Genomic DNA, 14803 nt, shown 5'->3' on the forward strand with positions numbered 1-14803 from the left:
GTCTGGAACCGCGTGACCGCTACGGTCGCAGGTTCGAATCCTGCCTCGGGCATGGATGTGTGTGATGTCCTTAGGTTACTTACGTTTAATTAGTTCTAAGTTCTAGGCGACTGATGACCTCAGAAGTTAAGTCGCGTAGTGCTCAGAGCCATTTTGAACCACATTACTAGAATGATATTTAGGGACAGAGACTACTGTCAAATATGTTGCCGGTCGCATTTCCATGACCAAATTTTTCCAATAGCTACGGTTCTATCTAGATTAACTTCCGTGAGGATAGCCATTTGGTGATGACTTTTTCTATTAGGTGAAATTTCTGGTTGGTTGGTTGCTTGGGAGAGTAAAGGGGCCAAACTACAGGTTTATCAGCCCCTTTTTCCTCGTGCAAACAAATCCCAAAAGTCCCAAAAGGGGGCAGGGAAAGTAAAAAGGTGTAAAACTAACTGGGAACATAATGAAAGACAAAGCGAAAGAAGCAGACCAAAAGGGGAAAACGTGCACTAAAGGAAAAAAAAGCAGTGAATGATATTAAAATAATATAGCAGGTGGCCTGGGCTGGCTGATCACAAGAATAAAAAGGGATTAGTCAGCCACTCTGCAACACACTAAATTCTCCAGCCGAAAAACGCAAGGGTAGACAAACGCAAGAAAGGAAAAGACGAACATCAAGGCGAACAAACTGCAAAGAAAGAGCGAGGAGGAGTAAAAAAAAGAGGGAGGATGAAGGCCTGAGAGAGATGGCCAGAAGTCCACCCTTAGAATGAGTGATAAAAACCTCCCCCTTGAAGGAAACCTAAACTAGATCAGTCATTGAGGCATTGTCTCCTAGCACAATAGATAGTGTGCGGGAAGATTAAAACCAGCCCAACAAGATGTGGACCACATTCAAGTGGATACCGAGCGAGGTGGCGCAGTGGTTAGCACACTGGACTCGCATTCGGTAGGACGACGGTGCAATCCCGCGTCCGGCCATCCTGCTTTAGGTTTTCCGTGATTTCCCTAAATCGCTCCAGGCAAATTCCGGGATGGCTCCTTTGAAAGGGCACGGCCGACTTCCTTCCCCGTCCTTCCCTAATCCGATGAGACCAATGACCTCGCTGTTTGGTCTCTTCCCCCAAAACAACCCAACGCAACACTCAAGTGGGAACCACAGTGACACTGACCTCCAGACATCCATTGTCTCCTTGATAACATGTAATTTATTTGGTGTAAGACCGATTGGAGATCAGTCTCCACTGTGCCGATCTCCAGCGTCGGTTTATGGTAGCCTGTTCGACCAGCCTGTCAGTGAGTTCATTGCCCGTGATCCTGACATGTCCAAATGAAGGACACTGAACGTCCACTGTTTTCGAGAACATAAAGAGACTCATCGATAGTCATTACCAAAGGACTGTGAGGGAAGCACTGGTCGAGAGCATGTAGGCTGCTTAAGGAGACGACTAAAGATGATGAAGGACTCGTCTGTGCAGGAGTGGATATGCTCAAGAGTGTGAGGGATGACTACCAACTCTGCAATGAAAACACTGCAGCCATCCGCCAAGGAGCGCTGTTCAGTATGTCCAGCGTGGGCGTAAGTGAAGCCAACATGACCATTGACCATCGAACCTTTTCTGAGCCCCGAAACTCGCCGAGAATAGAGGAAAATTGCCAGTAGAGGGCCTCAGGTGGATCTAAGCCCTTTGGGACTTCTGATAGGTGCATGTGAGTGGACCTGCAGGAAAACTTCTAGAGGGAAAGTCAAGTTCAGTGAGAGGGGACCAGACACAGACTGCAATTGGAATACTTGATCTGGGCCGCTGTTGAGGGGGATAGGTCGCCTTGTTAGGGAAAAGGAGATGGTAATTTGGAACTTGAGGTGAACTGCAAATGTGGGTGATATAATGCACAAGTAATTGCTGTCGCCTGATCTGCAATAGAGGAACCCCAGTGTACATGGCAAGGCTGGTCACTGGGCTCATTCAGAAAGCTCCCATCGCAAATCTAACTCCACAGTGGTGTATAGGGTCCAGCAGCTGCATTGCTGATGGCGATGCTGAACCATACACCAGCCGAGACGGGACTGCACAAGGGCTTTGCACAGCTGCAGCAGTGTAGGGCGATCTGCACCCAAGTCGGTTTGGCTCAGGCATCAAAGAATATTTAGATGCCATCAGCACTTTCCCTTAAGCTGATGAAGATGGGGAAGCCAAGTTAAGCAGGCATCAAAACTAGTCCTAAAAAGAGATTAGTCTCCATTACGTTAAGTAGTTGATCATCGAGGTAAAGTTCCTGATGTGGGTGGACAGTATGATGACGACAGAAGTGCAAGACCCATGTTTTAGTGGCTGAAAAAAAAAAAGCCGTGAATGAGGACCCATGACTAAGTCGTCAGCATATAAACATGGTGATAAGGGGGAACTGACAGTCGCTGCAAGACTATTAATGGCCACTAAAGGGAATGGGACTCTCAGTACAGAGCACTGCAGGGTCCCAGTCTCTTCGATATGGAGCGAATTGTGTGAAGCACCGACGAAAAATCTGAAGGTGTTGAGAGACAAAAAGTTCTGTATAAAAATTGGGAGTTGGCTCAGACCCCCAACTCGTGCAATGTAACGAGGATGTGGTGACGCCAAGTGGTGTCATATGCTTTCGTCAGGTCGCAAAAGACGACAATAAGGTGTTGACAGCGGGAAAAAAAGATGGCAGACTCCTGGTATACCAAGTTGTCAGTGGTGGAGCGACCTCGCTGAAAACCACTCTGGGATGGAGCCAGAAGGCCCCAAGATTTAAGGAGCTAACACACCCTCTGACTCACCATCAGTTCGAGCAGCTTGCACAGTGTGTTGGTGAGTCTGACAGCTACAAAAATCGAGGGGGTCCTTGCCAGGTTTTAGCATTTGGAACGAAGATACTTTCTCGTTATTGCAACGAGAATTCGTCATCACTCCAGATGTGATTGAATGTGACTGACATTTTTAATCATTTGGGGATGGATGCGGTCTGGTCCATGGGATATGGCAAGACAATTGGCAAGTGCACTGAGAAATTCCCACTTACTGAAGGGAGCATTGTATGGTCAGGGTGGCGTGCAGAATACGATAGGTGTTGTCGTTCCATCACTGTTTTAGGAGATGAAAGGCAGGGCAGCAATGCTCAGACATGGAGGTGAGGGCATAATGCTCGGAAAGATGTTCTGTAATTGCGTCTGGGTTGGTGTATACATCTCCATGTTTAGAAATCCTGGTATACCTGCAGGTATCCGATATTCATGAAGGTGTCTGAGCTTACTCCAAACCTGGGAAGGTTAGGTTACTATTCCAATGGTGTTGACATACCATTCCCAACACTCCTGCTTCCATCAATGATGAGGTGACAGACCCAAGCACTGAGCCTTTTGAAGGCAATGAGGTGCTCCAGGGATGGGTGCCACTTATGACACTGGAGGGCCCATCTACGATCTGTAATGGCATCTGCAATTTCTGGCGATCACCAAGGCACAGTTTCCGCCACGGACAACCTGACAAAAGAGGGACTGCCAACTCAGCTGCAGCAACAATGGTAGTAGTAATGTTTTGGATCATTGCATCAATGTTGCCATGCAACAGAGATCCAGTGGTGGTAGCGGAGGTGAAAGCATCCCAGTCAGCCTTGCTAAGAGTCCATCTGGGCAACAGTCCAGGCGAGTGACGCGTGGGGGGGGGGGGGGGACAGAAGAGCAGAAACTGGTTACTACCACACAAGCGGTCGTGGGCTCTCCAGTGGATAGATGGCAGAAGGCCAGGACTGAAAATGGAAAGATCAAGGCCAAGTATATGTCACATGCCACACTGAGATAAGTGGGGGCATCAGTATTTAAGAGGCAAAGGTCGAGTTGAGTTAGTAGACGCCTAACATCTTTACCACAAAGGGTTATGGGCACTAAAGTTGCCCAGAGGTAGAAAAGGTGGGACAAGTTGGGAAACTAGTGCAGCCATACATGTGCTACTTCACCAGATGATGCAGATAGCAATTTCCTATGTTGTCCTCACACTGACAGCAACAGCCTCTAAAGAAGTTTGAAGGGACACAGATGGGCTATATATAGACGTTAGGACATCGATACAGACGCCACCTGACATCCTGTTACAGTGAGTACGATTTTTGTAATACCCCTGATAGCCACCAAGGGCGGGGGTTTGCATTGCTGGAAAACAAGTTTCCTGAAGGGCAACGCAAAAAGCAGGTGTAACACTTAATTCAACTGGAGGATGACGCTTTCTGTGGTCTGGGAAGGTTTGAAGTCAACAAGGAGACAGTTTATGACTCGGGAACATCTTCGATCACCTGATTCTGGGGTTCCAGGGAGATCAGGGTCCTCAGGGAACACTAGGATCTCCACCTCATCCTCAGAATTAGAGCCTGGCAGAAGCAGTGGCATGGGACCCATCAGGATCTCTTTGGTTTCTCTGGCTGGGAGGGCTTCTCTGAGTTTCTCTCAGGAACTGAAGATGATCAGGATGCTCTACGACCAGCAGTGTGCCCCTCCTTCAGCCACTGGCAGGAGCCTTGGAAAGCAAAGTCCCGACAGACCCTTCCTTGCAAGAAGAGCCAGACGAGGCTTCTCTCTTCTCCAGCCGAGGGGTGAGGGTTGGGGACTGATGTCCCTGATGGCTGGGGGAGGCGTTGCCCCTGAAGTAGATGTTAGGGGAGCAAGAGGAGGAGGAATGCCCCAACCAACAAGGGGGCAGGTGTAGCCCTGAGGGCCCACTGTTGGAGGTACAGCTGTCAGGGTCACTGTCGCCAGAGAGGGCGACATCGTCGTAATTACTGCATAGGAGATGTTGCACACAGGGTTTAGGTGGTCATATTTCCATTTTGCCTCTGTGTAAGTCAGCCTGTCGAAGGTCTTATATTCAATTATTTTCCGCTCTTTCTGAGAAACTGCACATTCTGGCGAACAGGGGGATTGGTGCTCTCTGCAGCTGGCACAAACAGGAGCAGGTAAACAATGAAAGTTCGTGTGTGACGGACCTGTGCAATCCTGACAACAAGAGAATATGTGACCAAATTTCCAACACTTGAAGCACTGCGTAGGGGGAGGGAAATAGGGTTTAATGTCACACCGGTATATCATCGCCTTCACCTTTTCAGGTAGTGAATCACCATAAAAGGCCAAGATGCAGGCACCGGTAGCAACCCTGTTGTCTTAAGGCCCGCTGTACACATGCCAGACGAAGTGGACAGCTCATTGCTGTAGATTGGCACACATTTCTTCATCGGACTGAAGGATGAGATACATGTGGAATATAATACTCTGGACCATATTTAAGCTCTTATGGGGGGGGGGGGGGGGGGGTGATGAAGACAGGGAAATCACCCAGCTTTCCACAGGCGAGCAATGCGTGCGACTGGGCAGGGAAGCCGTTTGTATCAAGAGTGACTCATTCTTCATTTTCGATAGTCCTGCCACTTTCCCGAACTCGTCTTCCAAGTGCTCAACGAAAAACAGTGGCTTCGTTATTACAAAGGATTCCCCATCAGACCAGGCGCAAACTAAGTATCGGGGAGAATACGCCTGTCTATGATCCTGAGGCCAACATTCCTTCTGTGGTGCAGCCAGGGAAGAGAACGACTTGGAGCCGTATCTCTCAGCATTAATGTGCTCCTTACCTCGCTTAGAGACTGCCGAGGCCGTTCGACCACTAGCATCAGATAACTTCATCCTCTTCGTTGCGGGTCATCCGCTCTGATGCCACCCACTCCGTTCACAGGCTCTCCTCATGAGCGCCATACAGCCACAGCAAACGTCACTTGGCGTGGTTGCCGTTGCTGGGAGTCCTGATGCCCCAAGAAGACGGACACCTACTCCTTGGCAAACGTGGGGAGGTTGCAGCTCAGGCATCAGCAGTGCGAACCCTGTGTAGTCAGGTGGCTATGACGAAGATGATACATGACCACCCCTTCACGACAGACTGGCTGCCATGCTAGATATTGGATGTGGAGAAATCCAGTATTGTCATGGGGGTGAAAGAGGGCAGCGGACTATAGTAGATGATGTACCCTGTAAGGTATCCTCGCCCAAATAGCTAGATTGCACGTGGAGTTGCAGAGCCATGCCAATAAGAAGTGCAGAAGGTCTAATAGCACACTAGATATATGGTGCACCAGGTAAGGTGTCCTCCCTCAAATGGACCACACTTCGGAAAATTTTGGAAGATGTGGAGGTCAAACCCTAAAAGAGGACCAGTGGGCTGAGAAGTCGGAGACTCCTTTTAGTCGCCTCTTACGACAAGCGGGAATACCTCTGGCCTTTTCTAACCCCCGGAACCACAGGGGGACGAAATTTCTGAATGTACTTACCAAATGGTGGGCAGTCATTCCGATATTAGTATGCTACAGTGTATCACATACAAAACATTATTTCTAAAAATTTCACGATCTTACTGTTATGAAGAGTATAAGCCCTAGAAATTTGAGTGACTGAGGTGACATTTACTTCCAGACCAACCTGGTAAGTACACGAAAGTAATGTACTGATTAATCAGTGTTTCGTTACAAACAGTTCAGGTACACTATTAACGTTGAACAGAGTATTTTCTCATTAGCAAAGGGATCTCTGAATAGCAGGCCTTGCTATTACATTGTAGATTTCGTTAGCGAAATAGCGAAAGGTAATCCCGATAAGTAAAAAAGGTAAAGCTGTCACCAAACAATGTTGCTTTGAACACCACAGTGCTTTAATAATCACGGTCCTGCTAGAAGCATGTGTCACTGCCTTAGCATGCACTTTGGACTGATTTACCTATCCGGTTACTGGGGGACCTACAGTTTAACGTTGACTACGAATAACGATACAACTCGTCATTTTCACATAGCACATTGGCAGAGGAAAAAAAAATGATAAATGGAGGTAGAAACATTAGGACTGACCAGGGATCGAATTCCTTTGGAGCCATTGTCTGACACTTAACTATTAATCACCGATTCACTGCAGAGATAGGCGCGCCGGGTAGTCGCTGGGTCTCAGGCGTCTTGTCACAGTTTGCGCTGCTGCCCCCTCGGGCATGGGTGTGTGTGTTGTCTTTAGCGTCAGTTAGGTTAAGTTATATAAATTAGTGTGTAAGCCTAGGGACCGATGACCTCAGAAGTTTGGTCCCATAGTCCTTGCCTCAAATTTCCAATTTACCACTAGAGAGATTGGGGGTTAATTTGGACCAGACGTATTTAGAAACTGATTTTGTACAATGCCAATTTTCACAGATTTTATTATAATTTATTACTTTATATTCTGAAATAGTAGTTGCGAATAACTTAGTTGTTTTTACTTTTGAGAAGCAAATTTTGTTATGCAAGTATTGTGAATATAGTGCCATAAATCTGATACAAGTGTTATTGAAAACTTTCTTCTTTGGATTATTAATCAAACATTAGTGTAGTCATTAATTACTGATCCTCGATATTTGTTTATGTGGTGTCACCGCCAGACACCACACTTGCTAGGTGGTAGCTTTAAATCGGCCGCGGTCCATTAGTACATGTCGGACCCGCGTGTCGCCACTGTGTGATCGCAGACCGAGCGCCACCACAAGGCAGGTCTCGAGATACGGACTAGCACTCGCCCCAGTTGTATGGACGACATTGCTAGCGACTACACTGACGAAGCATCGCTCCTTTGCCGAGCAGATAGTTAGAATAGCCTTCAGCTAAGTCCATGGCTACGACCTAGCAAGGCGCCATTAGCCTTACATAGTTTGATAGTTATCGTATGAAATGTCTCATCAAGAACGCTGTATACAAATGGTGGATTAAAGTTAAGTATTCCAGTAGCTACGTACTTTTCTTTATAGCATTTATTGAGCGTCCTGTTTCAGAGCATCAAGTCCGCCTGCTTGCTTAATGGCCGCCTCCCTTAAATAATGTGCGTAGTGTTGGCAATCTGTCAACACTACAGTTTAGGAAATGTATTTGGGAAGGAGGATACTAATTCACAGTGGGGACAGTAGGCTTTATATGGGCAAAAATACATATCGCTACTTATTATTTCAGATACTTAGCAATTAAATCACCGTATACGCCTTTTACTAGCTAAACGCTCTACGATGGTCAGTCTTAATGTCTTTAAGGCCGACAATACGATGTAGCTGGGCGTTCGCTAGAATGCTCCACCGGGTGTAGAACTGAGTAGACGCACTAAACGGCGCGAGCGACTCCCGTACTTAAAGTCTTGACAAGGAATGTTATTAGCAGCGAACAGCTCGACACAGCAAGTGCCAAGTGACACAGCTCTGCTGGTGAGTTACAGCCGCTAACCTTGGTGTCCGCCTCGCGACTGCTTGCGAAAGCGACACGTTGCTTTGCAGCGTGAAGCAGCTCACACTGCACTAGCCCAGGCGAGATTTCGAGAGCGGATTGCGCTTCTGCTTTCATATGTCTTCCAAAGAGATTAGGAATACATGTTGCCTCCAAAGAAAGTGTGTACTGCGTAAACGCTGACATATGAATTGTTGTGATTAATTGTGAAACGTAACATTTCACAACAGATGTCGTTTCACAGCATAAAAGTGTATCATTACAATTTATTACGTGTAAATATTGACACTACTTATTTACAGGAGAATAGGAAAACTGGTAGAAGCCGATCTGCGGGAAAATCAGTTTGGGTTCCGGAGAAATCTAGGAATATGAAAAGTAATACTGATCCTGCGACTTATCTTAGAAGATAAATTGCGGAAAAGCAAAGGTGTGTATATAGAATTTGTAGTTTTAATGTCAATAATCGGTTCAGGTGGACCAGAAGACCCAGTCCATTCCATGGAAACACAGCCCACATCATTATGGAGCCACCACCAGCTCGCACAGTGCCTTGTTGACAACTTGGGTCCATGGCTTCGTGGGGTCTACGCTACACTCGAACCCTACCATCAGCCCTTATCAACTGAATTCGGGACTCATCTGACCAGGCCACGGTTTTTCAGTCGTCTGGGGTCCAACCGATACGGTCACGATCCCAGGAAAGGTTCTGCGGCGAGGTCGTGCTGTTAGCAAACGCACTCGCGTCGGTCATCTTCTTCCATAACCTATTAACGCTAAATTTCGCTGCACTGTCCTAACGGATACGTTCGTCGTACGGCATACACTGTCCTGTGCGATTATTTCAGGCTGTGTTGCTTGTCTGTTGAGACCGACAACTCCACGCGAACGGTGCTGCTCTTGGTCGTTAATTGAAGGCGGTCTGCCACTGCGTCTTCCGTGGTGAGAAGTAATGCCTGAAATTTGGTAGCCTCGGCACACTCTCGACACCATGGATCTTGGAATACTGAATTCCCTAAAGATTTCCAAAATGAGATGTCCAACACGTCCAGCACTAAGTGACTTTCTATGTTCAGAGTCTGTTAATTCCCGTCGAGCGGCCATAGTCACGTCAGAAACCCTTTCGCATGAATTACCTGAGTGCTAGTGACAGCTCAACCAATGCACTGCCCTTTTATACCTTGTGTACAGGATACTACCGCCATCTGTATATATGAGCATATCACTATCCCATGACTTTTAATCTACTTCACGACTGCACGTATTTTCGATGCTGTCACATCTCCCACGCACCACACTGAATCTCTGTAATTAATAGTTATATTAGCTACTTTGATTGTTACAAAAATATTAAAGAAGCTAAGGCAAGTCACTGATTTTTCGTTTGATATTCACTTTCCACTTCACCAGTGACATTACTGCGATTTTCCATTATCGTCAATAACCTGACTTAGCGGAACACGTCGGATGTTACAGTCGAATGACTGCGTAAGCAGACGTCTGTCGCACAGTCACAGGATGTTTGTTACTCGTATTTCTGAGCACCTAATCGGTGCAGTGGTTAAGACATCCGACTTGCATTCTGGGACAAAGAAGTTCATGTAACCGCCCTAGTATCCAGAATCACATTTTTCATGGTCTCCCTAAATCGCTTAAGCCAAGTACCAGAATGGTTACTTTGAAAACAGAGGGACCGACGTGGCACTCTACTTCAGATGCTGAACCCGCGCTCTGGAGGACAACGGATCAAATCCCTGTCCGATCATCCGCATTTAGGTTTTCCATGGTTCCCGCCGTCGCTTAGGGCAAATGCGGTGGTGGTTAGCTTAACGCGGCTCATTTTCCTTTCCATCGTTCCCTAAACCGAGTTTCTATTCTTTCTGCAATCAGCCGTCGCCGGCAGGTGGTTAAATGCTAATCTTCTTTCGAGTATTCTAAATTGTTGTCGTTTCCGCTGTCGATATCTAATTAACTTCCATGTTTTCACCTCTGATGAAACAGAAGAATGTTAAACGAAAGTATTCCAAGACAACACATACAGCTTCCACGTTACGTCGTAAACAGATATAGCCGCAACGACGCCCTAATCTGTTAAAAAATATTTCAGAGTAACAACAAGACTACATTACCATAACGGAGGTCAGCAATATACCTATTGTCTGAAAACGTGGGACTGGTTTCGTAATAGGTTTCTTATAATGTAACTAAAGCTTTTCACACACCACTGTCTCTTTCTAGTGTGTGGGAAGGTTATTTGCGCAACTTTCTTCTTCCCACACTCACGGTACCCAGTGACATGCGCACAAACGTCTAATAACGGGCTACCGTTCATAGCTGACTGTACTGCTGGTCCCCATTTTTCTTCTTCCCCGTGATGGATTCCAGTTGAATAGTGCTCTCCACGGGCCCACAGGCAGGCGACACCACAATCCAGTGTGTCGCAGTGATCAGAGGAGGAGCAAAAGCCGCAAGAGGGCGCCTAATTCTCATCAACGGAGCAAGCCACAACACCCTCTAATACTAAAAAATACTGCTGTACCACCTACGTGCGTTTTTGTGAAATGTTTTGTAGTGCCAATTTGCCTAACGAGGAGGTCAAACCTCCAAAAAATATTGCGAAAGTAAAATCATTGAAGCATAACAAAAAATTGTAAGTGATAGCGGTCTCTATTATGATTCTAGTCGGCAACCATTATGTTCTGAGGAGCAAAATGTTACGCCCTTGTTGCTAATGGTAAATGAGTGGAGGTGGCCAAAGAGAGCTGTCGCCTTAGGATTGCAGACAGACAAGCAAAATATTAATTGACACAAGTGGACTTCAAATAGATATACTTTACTCAGCTTATTACTGAAGAACTGCTACACTGTTGATAAGTTGTGGCAGCCGTGGCTAGTTATAAGCAGCGACCCGACACGGGCGTGCGTCCATGTATACTGAATGTTTTCCCGCAGAGCTAGTCATCAACAGCTTGGTGGAACGTTGGGCGCCATCTTGCGATACGGAACTCATCTCGAACTGGAGTGAGTTGCCCAGGTACCGACCTCTTGTAACACCGTCCTCGCGGTCTTCGTTGGTCGGCGACCTGGAGGTGTTTCATTGAGGCGCCGGCTCCAGTAGTATCTGTAACCTACGATAAATTTTAACAACCCATCACAGCTAAGTAACGCCAAATACAGCTGTGAAGTGAGGCTTTTCACACATTAGTATAATCTACCGTTAGGCTGACGATGGAAAAATTTTCAAATGTGTGTAAATTCGTAAGGGACCAAACTGCTGACGTCATCGGTCCCTAGACTTACACACTACTTAAAAACTAACTTATGCTAAGAACAACACACACCCATGCCCGAAGGAGGACTCGAACTTCCGGCAGGAGGGGCCGCGCAATCAGTGACATTGCACTGGCGATGGAATCATGGAGACAGAGCACAAGCAATACGACGCTGTCCTGTTCATAAGAGTGTCCCCACCATTAGCTCATAGCGATCTAGAAAGGAACAACCGAAGGAAGGAAGGAAGGAAGGAAAAGTGATAAACGTCTCGTCAACATCGAGGTTTCAGAGATAGCGCGCAAACTCGCAGTCTTTCAAAGATGGAGAAGGAAATCGGCCGTGTCCTTTTCAAAGGAAACATCCCGGTATTATAACTGTGATGGAACGGGTCTCGCCGGCTGGGGTGGCCGAGCGGTTCTAGGCGCTACAGTCTGGAACCGCGAGACCGCTACGGTCGCAGGTTCGAATCCTGCCTCGGGCATGAATGTGTGTGATGTCCTTAGGTTAGTTAGGTTTAAGTAGTTCTAAGTTGTAGGGGACTGATGACCTCAGATGTTCAGTCCCATAGTGCTCAGAGCCATTTGAACCATTTTTTTGAACGGGTCTCTACCTCCGACCATTCCTTTCTCAGGCAATGGTCAGCTATCTAGGCACGCCTCATGCCACAAATTCAATTAACTAGAACCCATTTCTTAATTTTCGGGCGCTTCGGTAGATCTCTTACATAAGTTGCTGGACTACCTAGTACTCAAGGAAGAAAGAGTCTACCGGATAAATGATTACTCACTCCAGGGATTATCTTTAATTTAACTCAAACGTCGTCGTCCTGCAATCTCATTGGAGTAGAATTGTCTTCAGTGATGAGCCCTCTTTGGACTGAGCTCCGATTTATCAGTGAAGATGTGTGGTTCGATGGTTCGAGGGGCCCCTGAAAAATGGTTCAAATGGCTCTAAGGACTATGGGACTTAACATCTGAGATCATCAGTCCCATAGACTTACAACTACTTAAACCTAACTAACCTAAGGACTTCACACACATCCATGCCTGAGGCATGGTCTGGGGTCTGGGGTGCCGCTTCTGTTCATAGGAGGACCCCTTGGGTGTCATCCGCGGCGCCCTTACAGTAAGCACAGCGGTACGTCGACGATATTCTACGTCCCGTTTTGTTGTTCATAGCGAGCCATCCTGGGCTTACATTTCAGCAAGAAATGCCAACCCGCACACGGCGAGCGTTTTTAATGCTTTCTTCGTGCTTGCCAAATCCCATCTTGCCGGCCGAAGTGGCTGTGCGGTTAAAGGCGCTGCAGTGTGGAACCGCAAGACCGCTACGGTCACAGGTTCGAATCCTGCCTCGGGCATGGATGTGTGTGATGTCCTTAGGTTAGTTAGGTTTAACAAGTTCTAAGTTCTAGGGGACTAATGACCTCAGCAGTTGAGTCCCATAGCGCTCAGAGCCATTTGAACCATTTTGAAATCCCACCTTGACCAGTGAGGTCGCCGGATGTCTCCCCACTGGAGAACGTTTGGAGCACTATGGGTAGGAATCTCAAATGTCTCGGGATTTTTATGACCTAACACACCAGCTAAACAGATTTGACACGGTATTGCTCAGGAGGACATCGAACAACTCTATGTTAATGCCAAGCCGAATAACTGCTTGCATAAGGGCCAGAGGTGGACCATGGAGTTACTGACTTCCTCAGTTTGTGAGGATCTTTCTCTCGAATTAATCATCCAATTTTTGTGAAATCGTAATCATTTACTTGTCTGTACATTTACATCATATCTACCGATTTCCGTTACATTCGGGTAATTCCTTTGTGGTGGGAGGCTCTTTTTTTCCTTTCTCGCAGTGCTTTTCATTACAGCTGACGAATCTAGTAAATTGATGACTTATTATGCCAGAAGTTACGGCGATCAAACCTGTGCCTGCGCTATGTGACCCCCAACAAGCCTTTGAGAGCTATCGTGTCCAGCGCGGAATGCCCTCCTGGTTCACAGTCGTCTCTCTATTCAGTTGTGGAGCGTTTCATGTATTCGTCTGCCGTACATTAGACACTCTATCTGGTGTTCGCTGCGTCAAATATCGTGACTCAACTACGCGCTAAATCATTTATAACGATTTGCGCTCGCCTTGTTCATTAACACATTTTACTCATTCACATACCTGTTAAATAGAAATAACACTCAACGATAAGGAGCTATGGTCAACATGTTAGTTGCTACGGTGAACTGCTTCTGCCGCGTACATTGAATACTGCTGATTACTTGCACAGAGAAATGCCATTCTCTATTATACATACTATAGGCTAGAAATTAGTCTCTCGCAAAATAAGTAGAATTACTGCCGCTTTTCTAAATATCCATTTTAGTTACGTTCGTTATTTGCATAGCAAAAATACTTATATTCCGATAATTAACATCTCTGACATAATAAATAATAGATTACATTTAATTTTGACTATTTAGAGGTTTCCAATTTTAGTCGTATCTCTGGGCAACGTTTAAAATCCAAGCAGCCAGGACAAATTCGTGAACCGTTCTTCCCCGATTTAGCCGAAACATATCGCTATTAGAAGCTCTTCTAACTACTGCAGTTTGCGTTTCGTTTGAGAAGATCAACAAAACACGTTTTGTTGGAACCATCACGCGAAAGGAATTTACAGTTTCGATTGCCATTTGCTGCCAACATGCTTACAATTTGTGCGTGACTGTCACCTAAACACGAAATCTTCAGCTGAAACTCCTGCACAGACACGAAGTTCAAAATGGTTCAAATGGCTCTCAGCACTATGGGACTTAACATCTGAGGTCATTAGTCCCCTAGAACTTAGAACTACTTAAACCTAACTAACCTAAGGACATCACACACATCCATGCCAAAGGCAGGATTCGAACCTGCGACCGCAGCGGTCGCGCGGTTCGAGACTGACGCGCCTAGAGCCGCCCGGCCACACCAGACACGAAGTATCTTGTAATTAATGTGTATAAATACCAGGTGGTCAAAAAGTCAGTATAAATTTGAAAACTTAATAAATCACGGAATAATGTAGGTAGAGAGGTAAAAATTGACACACATGCCTGAAATGATATGGGGTTTTGTTAGAACAACAAAAAAAAAACAGAAACAAAGTATTGTTAGACGCGTCAAAGATCTCTTGCGCACGTCGTTTGGTGATGATCGTGTGCTCAGCCGCCACTTTCGTATTGCTTGGCCTCCCAGGTCCCCAGACCTCAGTCCGTGCGATTATTGGCTTTGG

Source organism: Schistocerca serialis, chromosome 1 (genome assembly GCF_023864345.2).
Source record: "Schistocerca serialis cubense isolate TAMUIC-IGC-003099 chromosome 1, iqSchSeri2.2, whole genome shotgun sequence".
NCBI lineage: Eukaryota > Metazoa > Arthropoda > Insecta > Orthoptera > Acrididae > Schistocerca > Schistocerca serialis.